The sequence below is a fragment of the Numenius arquata genome, chromosome 5, assembly GCF_964106895.1.
Source record: "Numenius arquata chromosome 5, bNumArq3.hap1.1, whole genome shotgun sequence".
Lineage (NCBI taxonomy): Eukaryota > Metazoa > Chordata > Aves > Charadriiformes > Scolopacidae > Numenius > Numenius arquata.
This window is the reverse complement of record NC_133580.1, coordinates 16,479,434-16,496,278: the sequence shown is the minus strand read 5'-3', so window position 1 is coordinate 16,496,278 and position 16,845 is coordinate 16,479,434.

The window sequence follows — 16,845 nt, the reverse complement described above, 5'->3', positions numbered from 1 at the left end:
GAGTAGGGAAGAAGAAACACTATCGGAATTTCCTGAGGAAGGGGAAAATAGAATAGGGTCTGTCTTGTGTATATGCACTTTAGATAAGAACAGCATTTAAAGTTTCAAAGTTACATCATTTTTTCAGCATTTGCCTTTGTTAATTTTGAAACTAAACACTGTGAAACCTTCAGTGGAAGAGAAACTGGAAGTATTTCTTTCCAGTTAGAACCTACACTTGACCTACTGTTATTTTAAAAACAAAAAACCCAAAACAACAAAACCCCAAAATAAAACAAACAAAACACCCCTCTTGATTGATATTTTGCTATTTGTAGATGGGCTTAAAGAAGTCAGAAGGTTAGAGGAGCGTTATGGTTTATATTAACAATGGAAATGAAGTAAAGAAAAAAGTCTAACTGTGGTATTAGATTATTAAACTGCAGAGAATACAAAATCTCTGGACCACTACCAAGCATTGGTGAGGTCTTATGCCAGGAAGCCTTTTCAGTAAATTTTAACCATGAGTCTTCTGGGGAGAAATCATTTTGTTGGAGTTGAGTTGTTTACAAGTTGAGTGTCTTGTCTGACCCGGTCCTTTAGACTCCTTCACTAGCCAGACAAAGAAATAGCTGCACCATGAGACCTGTTAGACACTGGTGTGAAGGTCTGCATTACCACCCCACAGCATTTCAGGGTTAACGTCCCGGTGTTGCAGAGGCACTCTCCTCTTGGCTTAAGCAAAGCAAGGCATGGCAATTTCAAGTCAAGTTAGTGGCATCAGGGCTAGAGGTACAAACTTGTCAGAAAACAACCTTTTCACCACATCAGTTCCTACAATGAAAAAGTTTTGCATTTGGATGTGTCAGGTGTCGACACAAATAGATACTGGGATTTTGGTCTGTGATTTGGGTCTTCTGGCATAACCACCAAAATACTGTTCCTCTATTTGAACGAGCAAAAAGAAGCTATTTCTATTCTTTCATTTTCATTATCACATCTGTAACAGTTTGTAAACGCAACTTTTTTGGATTTAATTATTTATGAACCGTTACTGAATGCTTTACAGAAGGTGAAAGTCCTCCCTTTGTTTTCAGTTTCAGTGAAGAGATTAAAATAATTAAGTACCGATTAGCCTTATGTTGACCTTTAGTAACAATCCTGCTTATAAAATTGGCAAATTTCAACACAAAATTCCCTTGCCTGGAAACAACTTAGTATGCTACTAAACAGCACGAAAGGGCACCCAGAAAGGAAGGATTTTTTTTATTTTATTTTTTTTTAACTGCTCATCAACCTGGGACAACTCAGAACTTTTCTGCCTGCTTCTTTGCCATAAGTAGCAAATAACGAATTATCCTGAGGACACAAGTGGTAATTTACTCACATCTAGGACAGTTGTCCTTGGTCTTTGATAGTTCCTTATTTTCCCCAAAAGCATGAAACAAAGCATTCTAATATAATTAATCTTTTAATTGTAGTATCTTGTTGGAAGGTTGTAAAATGGAATGTTGTGTTAGAAACTCTTGAAACATCTTCAAAAACATCTTTTACTTATCTTTGCTAGGGTAGGTAAAAGCTCTATATTTAACCATTACTTGCAAGCCATGCTTTCCTTTTTATTTGCATGTTTACCGTATAAAAACCTAATCTATTAGTTACTTGGTTTGGTTGTTACCCATTGAATCACTGCATTAAGGTAAAAAATTCTTCAAGACTGGATTTTTTTTTTTAACGTTATCTTGAGAATGATTAGGTAATCCTGTCCCTGTTAAGTACTGATGCTATTTTAAAATCGGATTCTGGAGTACCTTTCTCCTAAATAATGTTTAGTTTGTCCTTACATAGTTTTGAAATTTCTCTGTATTTTAAGTGGTACTGACAGTATACTGTAACTTGTTTCATTATTTATGCTAAATACAAATCAGATCCATGTTTGTGACCTAAGGAGGTAGAAAGCCTTGGCACATTCAGGGAAGCATACCCCTTTTTAAACTTGCATTCTGAATTTATTATCATGCACACATTCAAAACAAATCTTATGTTCACACATTTAAGATGCCAGAACCAATGTAAATCCTCCACCCTTATAACTTTACCTTTCTCTTGTGCAAGTGATCAGCTGAGTAGCCTTACCAAGGAAAAGTTTTCAAAAGTGACTTAACCCAAGCATTGAGATTATTTCAGTTATTGTTATAGTACTGCCTGCTTTTCACACTTCCTAGAGCAGCCAGAGGATAATACAAACGAAGTGGAATTTATGGACTTATGATGTGGGCTGTACTCTCTCACTGCCTCTTCTAGATCACCAGAAACATGGTAGCATTTTATATTTGTTGCTGCAATGCTTTTTATTTTGAATTGCCTACATTGTAGGTATATGTAAAAATAGGATTTTTTTAAAGCAAAACAAGACCCCCAAACTTCAGATGGTTTTGATTAGCCATGATTTTATCTATTTTTGGACACTGTTTCCTTGGTTACATGATTATCTAAGTCAATTCATTTTAAACACAGATATTATGCTGAACATCTTTTTAAAAATGTGTTGGTTTAGTAAGTCCACTGAACCTCAATGCACAGTTTTTCAGTGAAAGGCGGGGGATAAGGGGGGAAGGGGTCACTCCTTTATGATATTGCCGCTATTCTATTTGGGAAAATGTAGATGGAAAACTTTAGTCAGAAATGAGTACAGTTCAGTGCCCCATTCTTTGGGTGCAGCTGCTTTGAGCATAATAAAGAATGGTAAGATATGGAGGGAGGGAACAGGAGCAGAGAATCTACTGGTGTGTACTTACTGTTGTCCTTTTTTCTCTGAAGAAGCTAATCCAGCTCTTCTACCTCCTGAAATCCTTTCCAGGGAGGTACTGGAGTGGTGTAGCTCATAGTTCTTACACCTGGACTGGAGGCCAAAGAGCTGTATACTCCAGTCGCAGAGCTGCTTTAAACTCTGAAATAAACTTTTACGGAAGAAGGCAAAAATGCTAAAGCTTTCAATGTATGTAGACAGAATAAAGCACAATTAAATGAACCAATTAGCAATATCCTACATCAACAGAACTGCTGTAGATGACCTATTGACTTGTGACTCTGACAACATGGTCATGAATATGCTGTGCAGAGGCAGAAAAATAGCTGTAGAAACCTTGTACTACCTTTCAATAGGATTTTAAGAAGTACTTTCATAATTTCTGCATACACTGAATTATTGCTTTTTTATTATTTATACCCCAAAATATTACTATAACGATATATGCATATTAAGAACCTTTGCTAAGATTTTATCTGTAATTGAGAATAGATTTTCTATTTGGATGCATATTTAATATAGAATCAAACATTTCTGATTAAAGGCAAAGGAAAAAGATTACTTACTATTTATTTTATGCCAGCAGCTCTTCCTAGCATCTGACATCTGTCATGTTATTCAGTTTCCAAAGATGCATTATTAGATGGTTCTTAATGCACAAAACATGCAGAAAAATATTGGGCACAACTTGTAGCTAGAGAAAAGAGATACAGAAATTAGTAACTTCTTGAAGGAAGTTAAATTACTTTTCCAGTACATGAACCCCATCCTCCTGAAAGTCTGGCTAGCACTGTCACTACCAGACCAACCTTTTCCTTCTCTTCTGTCTTCAAAAGAGAAAAATGATCTGTCTGAGCTGGCAAAGGTGGTGTAAGGCTTGTATTGCAGGATGCAGAGTGTCACATCTGTGAGGAAATTATGGTGTTAGAATTGATGTGACCACAGTTAGCTTACTGATATTTCAGGGTCAGAAAAGTGGAGGGATGGGATCAGGAAGGCCAAGGTGTAGCTGATGCTGAACTTGGCAAAGGATGCAAAGAATAATAAGAAGGGCTTCTACAGGTGTGTCAGCCAGACAAGGAAGGTCAAAGAAAGGGTAGCCCCCCAATAAGCAAGACTGGCAAACTGGTACCAACAGATGTTGAGTACCTCAGCCTTCTCCTCAACTTATTTCCCTCAGTATTCACTGGCAACCTCTCCCCCCCCCACCACTTTTCGAGTAGATGGATTGCAAGGCAGGGACTAGAGGCCCTTGACACAGTCCCCCACGACACCCTTCTCTCTAAATTGGAGAGATGTGGATTTGATGGGTGAACTGTTTGGTGGATGAGGAAGTGGCTGGATGGCTGCATCCAGAGGGTCAACAGCTCAACATGCAGATGGAGACCAGTGACAACTGGCATCCTTCAGGGGTTCATGCTGTGATCAGTACTGTTCAATATCTTCATCAATGACATAGAAAGTGGCATTGGGTGCACCCTCAGCAAGTTTGCAGATGAAACCAAGTTGAGTTGTGCAGTAGACACGCCCGTGGGACACGATGCCATCCAGAGGGACCTGGACAATCTCAAGAAGTGGGCCCATGTGAATGAACCTCATCAGGTTCAAGAATGTCAAGTGCTGGGTCCTGAATCTGGGTCAGGGTAACCCCTGGTATCAATACTGGCTGGGGGATAAAGGGATTGAGAGTAGCCCTGCTGAGAAGGACTTTGGGATACTGGTGGCTAAAAAGCTGGACATGAGCCGACAAAGCGAGCTGGCAGCCCAGAAGGCCAATTGGGCCTTCCTGGGCTGCATCAAAAGAAACAAGGCCAGCAGGTTGAGAGAATTGATTCTGCCCCTCTACTCTGCTCTGATGAGATTCCACCTGAAGTACTGCATCCAGCTCTGGAGCCCTCAGCACAGGAAAGACATGGACCTGCTGGAGTGGGTCCAGAGGAGGGCCACAAAAATGATCAGAGGGCTGGAGCCCCTCTGCTGTGAGGACAGGCTGAAAGAGTTTGGGTTGATCAGCCTGGAGAAGAGAAGGCTCTGGGGAGACCTTATTGCGGCCTTTCAAAGGAGGTCTTTTGCAGGGCGTGTTGTGATAAGACAAGGGGTAATGGCTTTAAACTAAAACAGGGAAGATTTGAGACTAGATAGAAGGAAGAAATTTTTTACACTGAGGGTGGTGAAACACTGGCCCAGGTTGCCCAGAGAGGCGGTAGATGCCCCATCCCTGGAAACATCCAAGGTCAGGTTGGATGGTGCTCTGAGCACCCTGGTCTAGTGGAAGATGTCCCTGCTCATTGCAGAAGGGTTGGACTAGATGACCTTTCCAACCCAAACTATTCTATGATTTGTTGTCATGCTCTCAGCAATGCATTTTGACAAATAAATTCATTCTATAACTTGGAATTAAAAAAAATTAAACTTGACTTTACCATACCAAGAGTAACTGCCAGATGAGGTGGTTGGGCTCAGAATCTCTTATGTCCACAGACAAATTCCTATTTCACATGCTGCTAGAGGAGTATACAGTTCCTTTGATAGATTGCTTTAATTCAACACATGCACTTTTTAAGAATTGGTTTTCATTTCACGTATAAGAATGCCATTCACTGATGAAACGCCAAAGCTCTATGCTGTGAAGACTGCTTTCATGGAAACTTAAGTTTTAGTCAATTTTTTTAATTTTTTTTTTTCCCGAATGAACTCATTCTCTTATTTCATGGATAGTAAGACAAGCCAGACACTTCCAACTTTTAACTAAAAACTCAAAAGATACATCTACATACCACTCCAGTGCCTCTCTGAAAGAGTAATAGGAGGATGAACAGATCGGTATTTTATGCATAACTCCTCTACCCTATGGATGTAAGGAAAATGCTAATTTCTCAGGAAGTTTAATGAAACGCTAGTTCCTCAAAAGTTCAGTGAACACAGGAAGAAGCATGCATAACACTATCTTATATCATTCCAACTTTCCTGGCATGGAGTTTAACTCAAGAAAACTGAGGCAAGCAGAGGCTACTCTAAAATTTTTTAGCTACTCTAAAATAAACATCTCAAATCTTCCCTTAGGATATTATTTGACTTAAATAACAATTAAACTTGAAGGAAGAGTATTGGCCTTCCCAATTAAGAGAATCTGACACTCCTGTTTGTTGAGCTCTCAAGACAACACTAGGCAAAGGCAAAACTTGGGAAAGTATGAAGTTGTTTGTGGGGCACTTTTTAACACAAGTATTTGAAAATATTATGGAGAACAGTAAGAACCTAGTACTGCTTGCAAGAGAAATGAGTCAATTTGTCAGTGAATAATTTCCAGATATAAAAAGAAAGAGCACTTATCTCTAACAGTTATACTTCAGTGAGAGATAATGTACATTGAATGCTGTGAGTACCTGATACTTTCAAGATATAGTTTAGTGCAAGTGTCATAACAAATAAACGAAGACCACTTCTGCAAAATCTCACGTGGGCTAGTAATTTTGGAATTGCTGTTGTGAAATAACCTACGTATTTACTATAGTGCATTGTTTAAGAATATATGCTAAACCACTGTCATTCAAACAGAAATGTCATGTATAGATAGAGTGCTACACATTCCTTAAAGGTATAGTTACTATTGAAGTTATCTTTATGACAGTTTTGCAGATTTTTCTCCAATAATTTTTACATTTAAAATACACATTTTCCCCCTAAATCTGTGCATCAATTTTAATTAGTATAAGGTCAGTTTAGCTTAAAAGGTTTCTTTACTTTTTTTAGTATCTGTGCTACTAGTTACTGGGGGAAAAGCATGAAAAAATAATGAAATAATAGGAAATGAATAGAAAATAGTGAAAGTTGGTTAATTATGAGTTGTGGCTTATGCTCTCTACTCCTTCTCTTCAGCAGAGACACATCCAGCTTTTCCCATGCTCTTATTCCCTTGATAGTTTTTACTCCATATGCACTGACTACATGAGGTGGCATGTAGTCCAGCTGGTTCCAAGCTGTGTCTGCTAACTGGGCAGCCAATTACGTATGACCATTAGTAAGAGAGTAGATATAACAGCACAGATTACTACTGAGTATACATCAAAGCCTTTTCCTGATTTGGGTATTTCAATTTGCCTGGCCTTCTTTAAGGAGCCTCCCATTTTCAAGAAACTTCTAGAACTTCAGTGTCTTTAAGAGTCCGTCTTCTTTGACTTATCTGCTTAAAATACGTCGATATATTCAGAAATTGTTAGGAAGTGCTGACAGATTAACAGATAACGCACCGCTTTTTCTGAAGAAGGCAAGCTAAAAACCTTGTTGAAAAGTCACCTATACGCTTCTTATATTCTGAGAATACTTTTTTTTTTGGCCCAGATGCTCATGAATTTATTGATAAGAGCAATAAAAGTGAAGAATCATTTTCACGCATGTATCTAATCTTCAGTAACATAAATGATCATACCTGTTTATAGTTGTCAGTAATTTGTTTTTGCAACATTAGTATCATTTAAATATCAACATAGTTTCTGTCCAGGAGGTACTAACAGAATCTTCCATAATGATTAGAGTGTGGAAAAATTGCCTGGAAAAAGCATATATTCAGTATGCCGGAGCTTTATTGCAGTGATCATTGGTTGAAGTGAAAGATGTTTTGAGAACATGAATTTCTCCCAACAGACAATGTTGGTAAATGGCACTGTATTTGTGAACTTGAAATTTCTCTAGACTTCCTCTGAGATATTAAATAAATGCAGACCACTTGTTAGCGCTCTCACAAGATCTGTTTGATGGCAAGTTTCAGGCATTGCTCTTGTGCGTTTTTTCTTTACTGCTTTACCTCTTAATGCAACTGTGCAAACATTTTTGCTCATAGCATTGACTTCATGTAGTTCTCTGGGTTGACAGTTGCCAGACAAGATTGCACATCAATGATGCTAGGGTGCCTATCCGGTTTTTGAGGGCCTTAATTCTATGTTACCAAACATACAGGTCTTCCTTGTATAATCCTTATTGATTATTTCATTGACTCTTTAGGATTTCCTGTATGAAGTTTTATTCCTGTAGATGCTAGGAAGTATTTTGGTCTCCACAGCCTTGAGCAAATCAGTTCTTACCTCAATTCTAAGCCTCACTGGGATTAAAAAACTAGACACTTCTGTCCTTACTACACTGAATGTTTTATGTATTACATTAAGTATTCAGTAGAACAGGGAATGGAATTTGTATCTATTCCTCCCCAGGGGAATGCCATAACTGTTGGGCTATTGGGTCACTTTAGTTGTGTATTTCTTGCCTAGAGAGTACATAATTGTTTGGGGAAAGATTCAGTGTGAAGGACTGACAGCAACTCCACTAATATTACAGAATCACAGAATCTTAGTGGTTGGAAGGGACCTTTGAGATCATCGAGTCCAACCACATTAAAAAAACAAACAAACAAAAAAAAATTCTCTCTGATAATATTTTCTGAGACGTAGGGGCAAATGGAATGACAATCTGTTCTTCCATGGCAAGTCAGACTCCTGTTGCGGGGAGAAATAACCCAAAAATCAGAACCAGACAGGGACTTTTTGTGCGGTTGATGTGACCCATTGAATTCCAGGTGTATAATGATCCTCTAAGTTCGTAAAGAACAAATACCGTGTGCAGACAGCTTGAGGCTACCTCAACTTATTTTAGAAAACAAAATACCTCTGGCAACCAAAACTTGCAGGAGAAGTGGTTCTCAGTTTAAGCTCCCTTCCTCTCTTTACACAATGCTGGTGTTCAGGCTTTCAAGAATATAGCTGACACTTTTATTTTTAAATTTTCAGTTTTACATGATGGAAGAAACTTTTTTGTGCAATTTTGCTTTCAAACTGTCATAAAACAAATCCTAAAACGTATTCCTGTGGGGTGTTACTTCGTTTGGAGAAAGAAAAACCCAGTAGGATTACAAATGAAAAAGTCAATCACATTTAGGTTCATTCTGGACCATTATGAAACAAATTTGCATGTAGTTTAGAAAAACTGCTTACAGAAATTATTTTAAGTTTCTGCATGAAGAAAATTCTACAAGGAGAGCTTCTACGTGTGCATGAGAAAGAAGGGTAAATTTACTGAATATGTAGAAACTGCTGCAATTGCAGGCAGTTCTAGAACCAGACAGGGCTGAAAGCAGGAACGTACATGTGGGGAACATTGTGTGTACTTATTATTATGCTTTTATCTGCTGTTGATCTCAGCCAGAAGTATGACAGAAAATAAAATGATCTGACTTGGAAAGGACACTATAATGTTGTGGGGGTTTTTTAATAATCTCTGATGTGAGTTACGCAGCAGTAGCCTTCCAGCTTCTTTGGATACTTCCTGTTAAAAATTTCTGAAAAATTATGTTTCTTCGTGCCGCATTAAATTTTGGTTCAGTACAGACTTGTTCCAGTCCAGATCTCCAAGTAGTAGTCATCAAGATGACTACTTCTGAATTTCAGCAGCTCTCCATCATTTGATCTGTCTGAATTTCTCTTCTACACTAAAGGGAATTCTGAATTTTTAGATTTGGTAACTTTTGCATAATGTATGCCAGTGTAGTCGCTCAAGACAGCACATGGTATTGTATCTCAAGAATTTTAAACTATGGATTCATCACCATGTAAATGATTTGGTACAGGTAACCATTTATTAAGACACTTTGCATTCAACAGAAGGATCTAAAACCACGGAAGACTCTTCACACTGTGAGTAAACCTTTGGTATGATAATTTTATATACGCAAGTGACAAAATTGTGATCTGCTTTCTCCTCATGGGACAGCATGGTAATATAGAATTCTGTCAGAACAAGATGTGTAAATGAGGTCATTTAAACTTCAAGGGTGCTCAAGCACTTTGATATAAACTTTCACACTATACGAAGTGAAATTTAACTAAGATTTATTTTCTTAAAACACTGGAAGCGAGTTTAGGACCAATTCTGATTGGAACTACCACCGAGAGTATCTAGAATTCTGGACTGAGAATGAATAATGAGACTAGTGGAAAAGAAATTTTAATCATAGAACAGACCTTTTCTATCAATAAAGATCCCAGGTTCTGCATTGGATCAAACAAATATGTGACTGCTAGGGAAGCTGGTTCAGCTCGCCTATCCACTAGAAAGCTAACACACTAAAAATAGTCATCTCGGACCAAAGAGCTGAACTAATTCACTGTGCAACTGCACAGTGGTTTGACCCAGTGCCAGAGAAGCCTCACTGGATCCGAGTGGGGAGCAGAGGAAGCTTCCCTTCTAGGGGCATCCTGTAGCTGAACCAGCTGAAATATGAAAAGAAAAAGCATGCTTGGGAACCACACTGGAGGCTAAGACTTGCTTTGCAGGGAAAGCCCGCCTTCTTAAATAGAAGGTTCGTGGCTGTAAATTTAGTTTTCATCAGAGTACAATACAGTATCATTGACTCCAAATAGTGGTGTCCATTTATGTGGGTCTTTGAAATTGTTTTTCCTCCAAGTTTTATTGTAGAATGTGCATACTAAGATCTCATAAATAGTGTGATTGCATTTATGAACTTATGATTGCATTAAATTGCAGTAGGTAAATAGCAAGTACAGAAGCAAACACAAAGTACACTAAGCCAGAAATACTCAATACTCTTCTCTAAGCACAAAACTGTGAGATTTCACTCTGATGTCACATGGGGACATTTTTTATCATTCTGTCTACAGAATGTTATTTTATTTGTGAACTAATAAGGATATAATATTTTTATCCCTGTTTTTGGAGTCACTGTCAAATCGTTCCCTGTGGCTCTACTAGAAAATCCCAAGTAGTTAATACTTCTGTCAAATGCCTTTTTTACAGCTCTGACTTGTGAAGTACCTATTCACTCTACCAGAAAGGGAAACCTGCAGAAAATAGACTATGACAGCTTGATTATTGATTGTATTATTTTTTTTTTTTTAATAAATAAGGAAGATGATGATAATGCAGCTTAGTTTACTATTGGCAGTGTCCTTCATAGATCTGTGACAATACAGGTCTAACACTCAAATAATAGGAAAATCTGGTAGAGAGCTTCATTGCAATTTGTGTGATATGATTTGATCCTACAGTTGCGTTACCAAACCACCTGAGCCATGACACTAATGATTGTATTCACTGCCCGTTAATGCTAATGTGTATATTAATGAATCTCCTTTCCCTCTGATCAATGCTCTGAAAAGAATAAAGGAAAAATACCATGTTTTCTGGTATAAGACCCCTTTTAAAGAGTGAAATTACATACAAAATCTGTTAATGCATTTATTTTATTTTTTTTTACCAGCCATATGTCTCTCAGTAACTAACACAAATGCCCTTGTGTATTCTGTAATAAGACCATCTTTAAAAAGAGTAGTTACATATAAAATGTGTTAATGCATTCTTATTTTATTTACCAGCCGTATGTCTTGACAGCTAACCTCTGTGCCCTTTCACTTTTATATCACATATTTCATGTTTAGAGTTTCTTTTCTTAGAGCTCAGGTATGAACCTGTCCCTAATCAGTGCAAAAAAAAAGAAACTAAGTAAATAAGAATTACACTTCAAATTTTTGCTTTTTGTGAATTGTATGCAGTGCATATGGAGGAAACTGACAGTCTGCTTCAGAAAAGGCCAAAGACTGCATAAACTCCCAGATAAAAATGCCTATCACTTTCAGCTCAGGTGGTCATTTAAGATGAAGAGGGAAGCTAAATCAGCATAACAGTGTGAGGAAGCCCACCTGCAGTTTGTGTGTCTGCACTGTGCTGATTGAGACACTGGGGAACTGAAAGTCATTCAGACACAAACACTGAGATTCATCAATTAAATATAAACCATTCAAAGAAACGCAACGAAAACAAAGCTTTACGCGGGTAGATTCGCATTTTGCTGCCTGTTTTTTCCATGATTGCTTCTCGTTACCGACAAGAATAAGCACTTATGAGTGGGAAAACTTGGAGCTAGAAAAACATTCTCTAAGTCATTTATAAGAACTGTTGGAATTCGTGCTCCTGTCAACAGCATGGAAAAGGCACCACACCAAAATGGACTCTTATCTACTGTGGTTCTTTTTTTATTTAATGCTTTAGTTGAATGGGCTGAAGGAAGCATTACAAAATTATGTAGTATTTAACAGATGACAGGATGAATAAATAATTAAAACCAGTCAGAATATTTTTAATGTATTCACGGTCCTAATAATATGACTAGCTCCATATTTATATCATTTTTATTATTGGCTTGCATCTGAGAAATGTGAAAACATGTTTCAGGCTTGTTCTCACATTTCAGAAATGTTTAAGCATTGTGTAACAAATATTTTAATGTAATCATTATTTGTAGAAAATTGAAACAATTACTAATATGAATTTGGATATGATTGGGAAGCATTTTGAAATGAAGATCATTTTGCCAAAATGATATTTTAAAAAGTGTTTTGAATGACATAAAGCAATGTAATTCCTCTGTCTATGAAACAAATTGCTATTCGTTTTAAATTCTCTTTACTGGTTTCCCTACCCCTGCAGTAATTTTATTAGTTCGTAACACATTGCTCCCAGGATAGCACCAGATGGGTCTGAATATATGATGGCTTTTTAACAATAGTCTGTCATCAGTGACTGCTCCTCTAAGTGCTCTTTCCTTCATTCAAAAGTTAAATGGACTCTTAAAGCATGAGAAAGAATACATATGCATCTGTTATCATATGAGCATTATTAAGATAGAACATGCTAAAAATCAAATAAATTACAGTAAATCATATGAATACAGTTGTTTGTTTAAATCTAAGAGGACAGATTTCTTTTTCATGCACTATGGACATCTGCCCACACTATAGTATATTTCTTTACTGCTTTTCTGTCATAGACAGTTTTTGCTGTTACATTTAGCAGCAATGAACAGCCACAGTAGTTGTTTCACTATGCATTAAACTGTCATATATGAAAGCTGGCAATTTATCCACCCGAACCAAAGAATTACTTGCCTTTCTGCACAGATGTGCATGCAAAGTAAGCTATCTTCACTTACCAAGCTTGATCTCCTACCAGAAGGAGAGTGGTCTGTTGCCAAAATGGAAATGAAAATTAATTTCAAGCCTCCAGTAGGGATAACTTTACATCTCTTTTATCTTAAATTTTATTAACAGAAATACCTACTAATTTTATTTGAAGAAGCTTTTTGAATTGAAGCCCAGAAAAATCACCTGCTTAAATATGTATTTTAGATACCTTCAAAAAGCAGTGCATTTGTTGTATTGGGATTTCACATAGAAGACAGTGTTAGTTGAACATCTTGCTTGCCTCCTTCCATTTTCCTCCTAACAGAGGAAAATGCAATGCTAAACAGTTTATCAAAATGCAAAGAGCAGGTGCAGTACCTGGTGGCACCATTTTTCAGGATAAATAAATAGTACTCCGAAATGATGAAACTTGTACCATCAGGCCCCACTATCTAATATCTAAGGCTGACTTTCATTTCCAAAGGATATATTGCCTCGTGCTAAAGAATCCTCTTATTTAAAGAAACCTACAGAGGTGAGATACAAAGAATATTTAAGGATACGCTTTTATTGCAATGACTACTAGGATAGGGATAAAATGAGAGACTCTTTACACAAGAATAAACTCCCTCCCTATTTAAAAATATACTCCTTCTCAAACCGTACCTTTATGGTACCATAGAGGTATCTCAGATAAATACACAAGATCTTCGTTTGCTGTTTCTTTGGTATACGACAGATACAAATCTATTGTAGATATGCACCCTAGATCTGGAGTTGTGCTAGAAATATCAACTGTAGATTCTCACTGGTTCTATTTAAGAATCATCACACAATGCAGCCAATTCTGGGAATTCTGGCTGGAGGAACTAGTAAGTCAAAACTATAAAAGATTCTCTTAGCCCTCACGATCTCTCATCAGAGCCTTCTCTCAATCTGTTTGGGAAATCAGATGAACCCTGCAGTGTGGTCTAGCATGGGAAAAAACTTTCTGTTCACCACCCCAGAATCCAAATCAGTTTACACTAAACCAATTCATTCTCTAAGCAATCCTGCTTCAGCAGGGGAGTTGGACTAGATGATCTATATGGTCCCTTCCAACTCTAAAAAAAATTCAGTGAAATTCAGTCAAATTTATAGTCTGGTAAAGGTCATGAGAAGTGATCTGCCAACTGACTGAGTTCATTCTTACCTAATACAAGGGACAAGCAACTCAGGAAGAGTACAGAGATCTTGTTAGGTTATACAGAGAAAAAATTAGGAAGGCAAAAGCCCAGATGGAACTCAACCTGGCCATTAATATAAGGGACAACAAAAAAACTTTTTACAAATATGTCAACAAAAAGAGAGTCAGGGAGAATCTCCATCCCTTACTGGATGCGGGGGGAAACACTGCGACCAAGGACGAGGAGAAGGCTGAGATACTTAATGCCTTCTTTGCCTCTGTCTTCAATAGTCGGACCAGCTACCCCCAGGGTGTACAGCTTCCTGGGCTGGAAGATAAGGATGGAGAGCAGAACAACCCCCCTGTAATCCAGGAGGAAGTAGTTAATGATTTGCTTATGCACCTGGACACACATAAGTCCATGGGGCCGGATGGGATTCACCCAAGGGTACTCAGAGAGCTGGCGGGAGAGCTCACCAAGCCTCTCTCCATTATTTATCAACAATCCTGGTCAACAGGAGAGGTACCAGATGACTGGAAGGTGGCCAATGTGACACCCATCTACAAGAAGGGCCGGAAGCATGATCTGGGAAACTATAGGCTTGTCAGTCTGACCTCGGTACCGGGAAAGATCATGGAGAGGATCATCTTGAGTGAGCTCTCCCAGCAAGTGCAGGGCAGCTGAGGGATCAGGGCCAGCCAGCATGGCTTTATGAAAGGGAGGTCCTGCTTAACCAACTTGATCTCTTTCTATGACCATGTGACCCGCCTTCTTGATGCGGGGAAGGCTGTGGACGTTGTCTACCTGGACTTTGGTAAGGCCTTTGACACCGTCCCCCACAGCGTTCACCTGGAGAAGCTGGCGAATCATGACATAGACGAGTGTACTCTTCACTGGGTAAAAAACTGGCTGGATGGCCGTGCCCAGAGAGTTGTAATTAATAGGGTGAAATCCAGTTGGCGGCCGGTCACCAGTGGTGTCCCTCAGGGCTCAGTTTTGGGGCCAGTCTTGTTTAATATCTTTATTGATGATCTGGATAAGGGGATTGAGTGCACCCTCAGTAAGTTTGCAGGTGACACCAAACTAGGTGGGAGTGTTGATCTGCTTGAGGGTCGGCAGGCTCTCCAGAGGGACCTGGACAGGTTGGATCAATGGGCCAAGGCCAATGGGATGAGGTTTAATAAGGCCAAGTGCCGGGTCCTGCATTTCGGTCACAACAACCCTAGGCAATGCTACAGGCTTGGGGAAGAGTGGCTGGAAAGCTGCCTGGCACAAAAGGACCTGGGGGTATTGGTGGACAGCCGGCTCTGTACTCGGCACTGGTGAGGTCTCACCTCGAGTACTGTGTTCAGTTCTGGGCCCCTCAGCACAGGAAGGACATTGAGCTGCTGGAGCGTGTCCAGAGGAGAGCCACCAAGCTGGTGAGGGGTCTAGAGAACAAGTCATATGAGGAGGGGCTGAGGGAACTGGGCATGTTTAGTTTGAAGAAGAGGAGGCTGAGGAGAGACCTCATTGCCCTGTACAACTACCTGAAAAGAGGTTGTAGAGAGGTGGGTGTTGGCCTCTTCTCCCAAGGGAATAATGACAGGACCAGAGGAAATGGTCTGAAGTTGCGGCAGGGGAGGTTTAGATTAGACATTAGGAAGAATTACTTTACTGGGAGAGTGGTCAGGCACTGGAACAGCCTGCCCCGGGAGGTGGTGGAGTCGCCATCCCTGGAGGTATTTAAGGAACATGTAGACGTGGCACTTCAGGGCATGCTCTAGTGCCCGAGATTGTTGGTTTGTGTCTGTTTGCGGGTGGGGTGTTGTGTGGTTGTGGGCATTTGTTTTGGTTTGGTTTTGGTGTTCTGGGATTTTTTGTTTTGGTTTGGTTTTGGTTTGTTTTTTTGTTTTGGTTTGTTTTTTTTTTTTTCTTGGTTTTTTTTGGGTTTTTTTGTTGGTTGGACTCGATGATCTCAAAGGTCCCCTCCAACCAAAAATATTCTGTGATTCTGTAATACTATCTTCCGACAAAACGCTTACTGTTCTATCAAGGAAATAAATTCATGGTTAAGGAGATGACCCACCTGGGTAGCAGTTAGCAGTGTATTCTACATTGTTCTTTGACTTCATAGTCTCACAGTTGTGGAATACTTTATGCAAGTAATTTCTGAAATTCCTCCAACAGACACACACCAAACGTTGTAAGAAAAAGGAGACTTGACTAGGAATACATTTTGATCTGATTTATAGCAGAGTGCTTGAAGAATTATGAGAGGAGTTTAAAGTGGCTTGATGTAAATCTCTATTGAAAAGTATTGACAGCTGGACTTGATTTTCTGTTGGGTTTTTTTTAATCACTGAATTTTACTTCCATTGCACTATTGCCTTTGATCCAAGTTACTCAGCATTGAATGTCTCGGAGTATGTAATTTAAATTTTAAAATAATAAGACTGCCAAGTCTGAAAGAATTCTTTTGCAGAGTATCTTACATTTGACTTTTTATGAGAATTACTTAGATGGAAGTGACAGTTAATAAATGATTTGTGCTGTGTTTTTATTAGGCTTTAAATAGATGAAATATATTGCTAGCTTCAAAAAGCATTTCTTAAAACTAAAGGGCGAGCAGGTCCATTTACTGTGCTGGAAATGCACTGTGTTACCAAACTTAGGAGAGCTGGGAAATGACCTTGGGATTTTCACACAGTTCTCCACTGAAAGCCAGTTCTGCACTATCCTTAGCACCATGGTTTTTATGTCAGATTTATGGACAGGTTAATATAAAGTAAGTACTCCTGGTTGTATGAATGAAGGCAATGTAGATCAGTGGGAGTCTTCTTGCAATGGATCTGTGGGATCAGCTCCACCTCTAGGGGTAGGGAATTATCTTCAGTGTTTAGAAGTCAGAAGTTAGTTACAAAGCTGAAAGACAGGCCTTGGATTT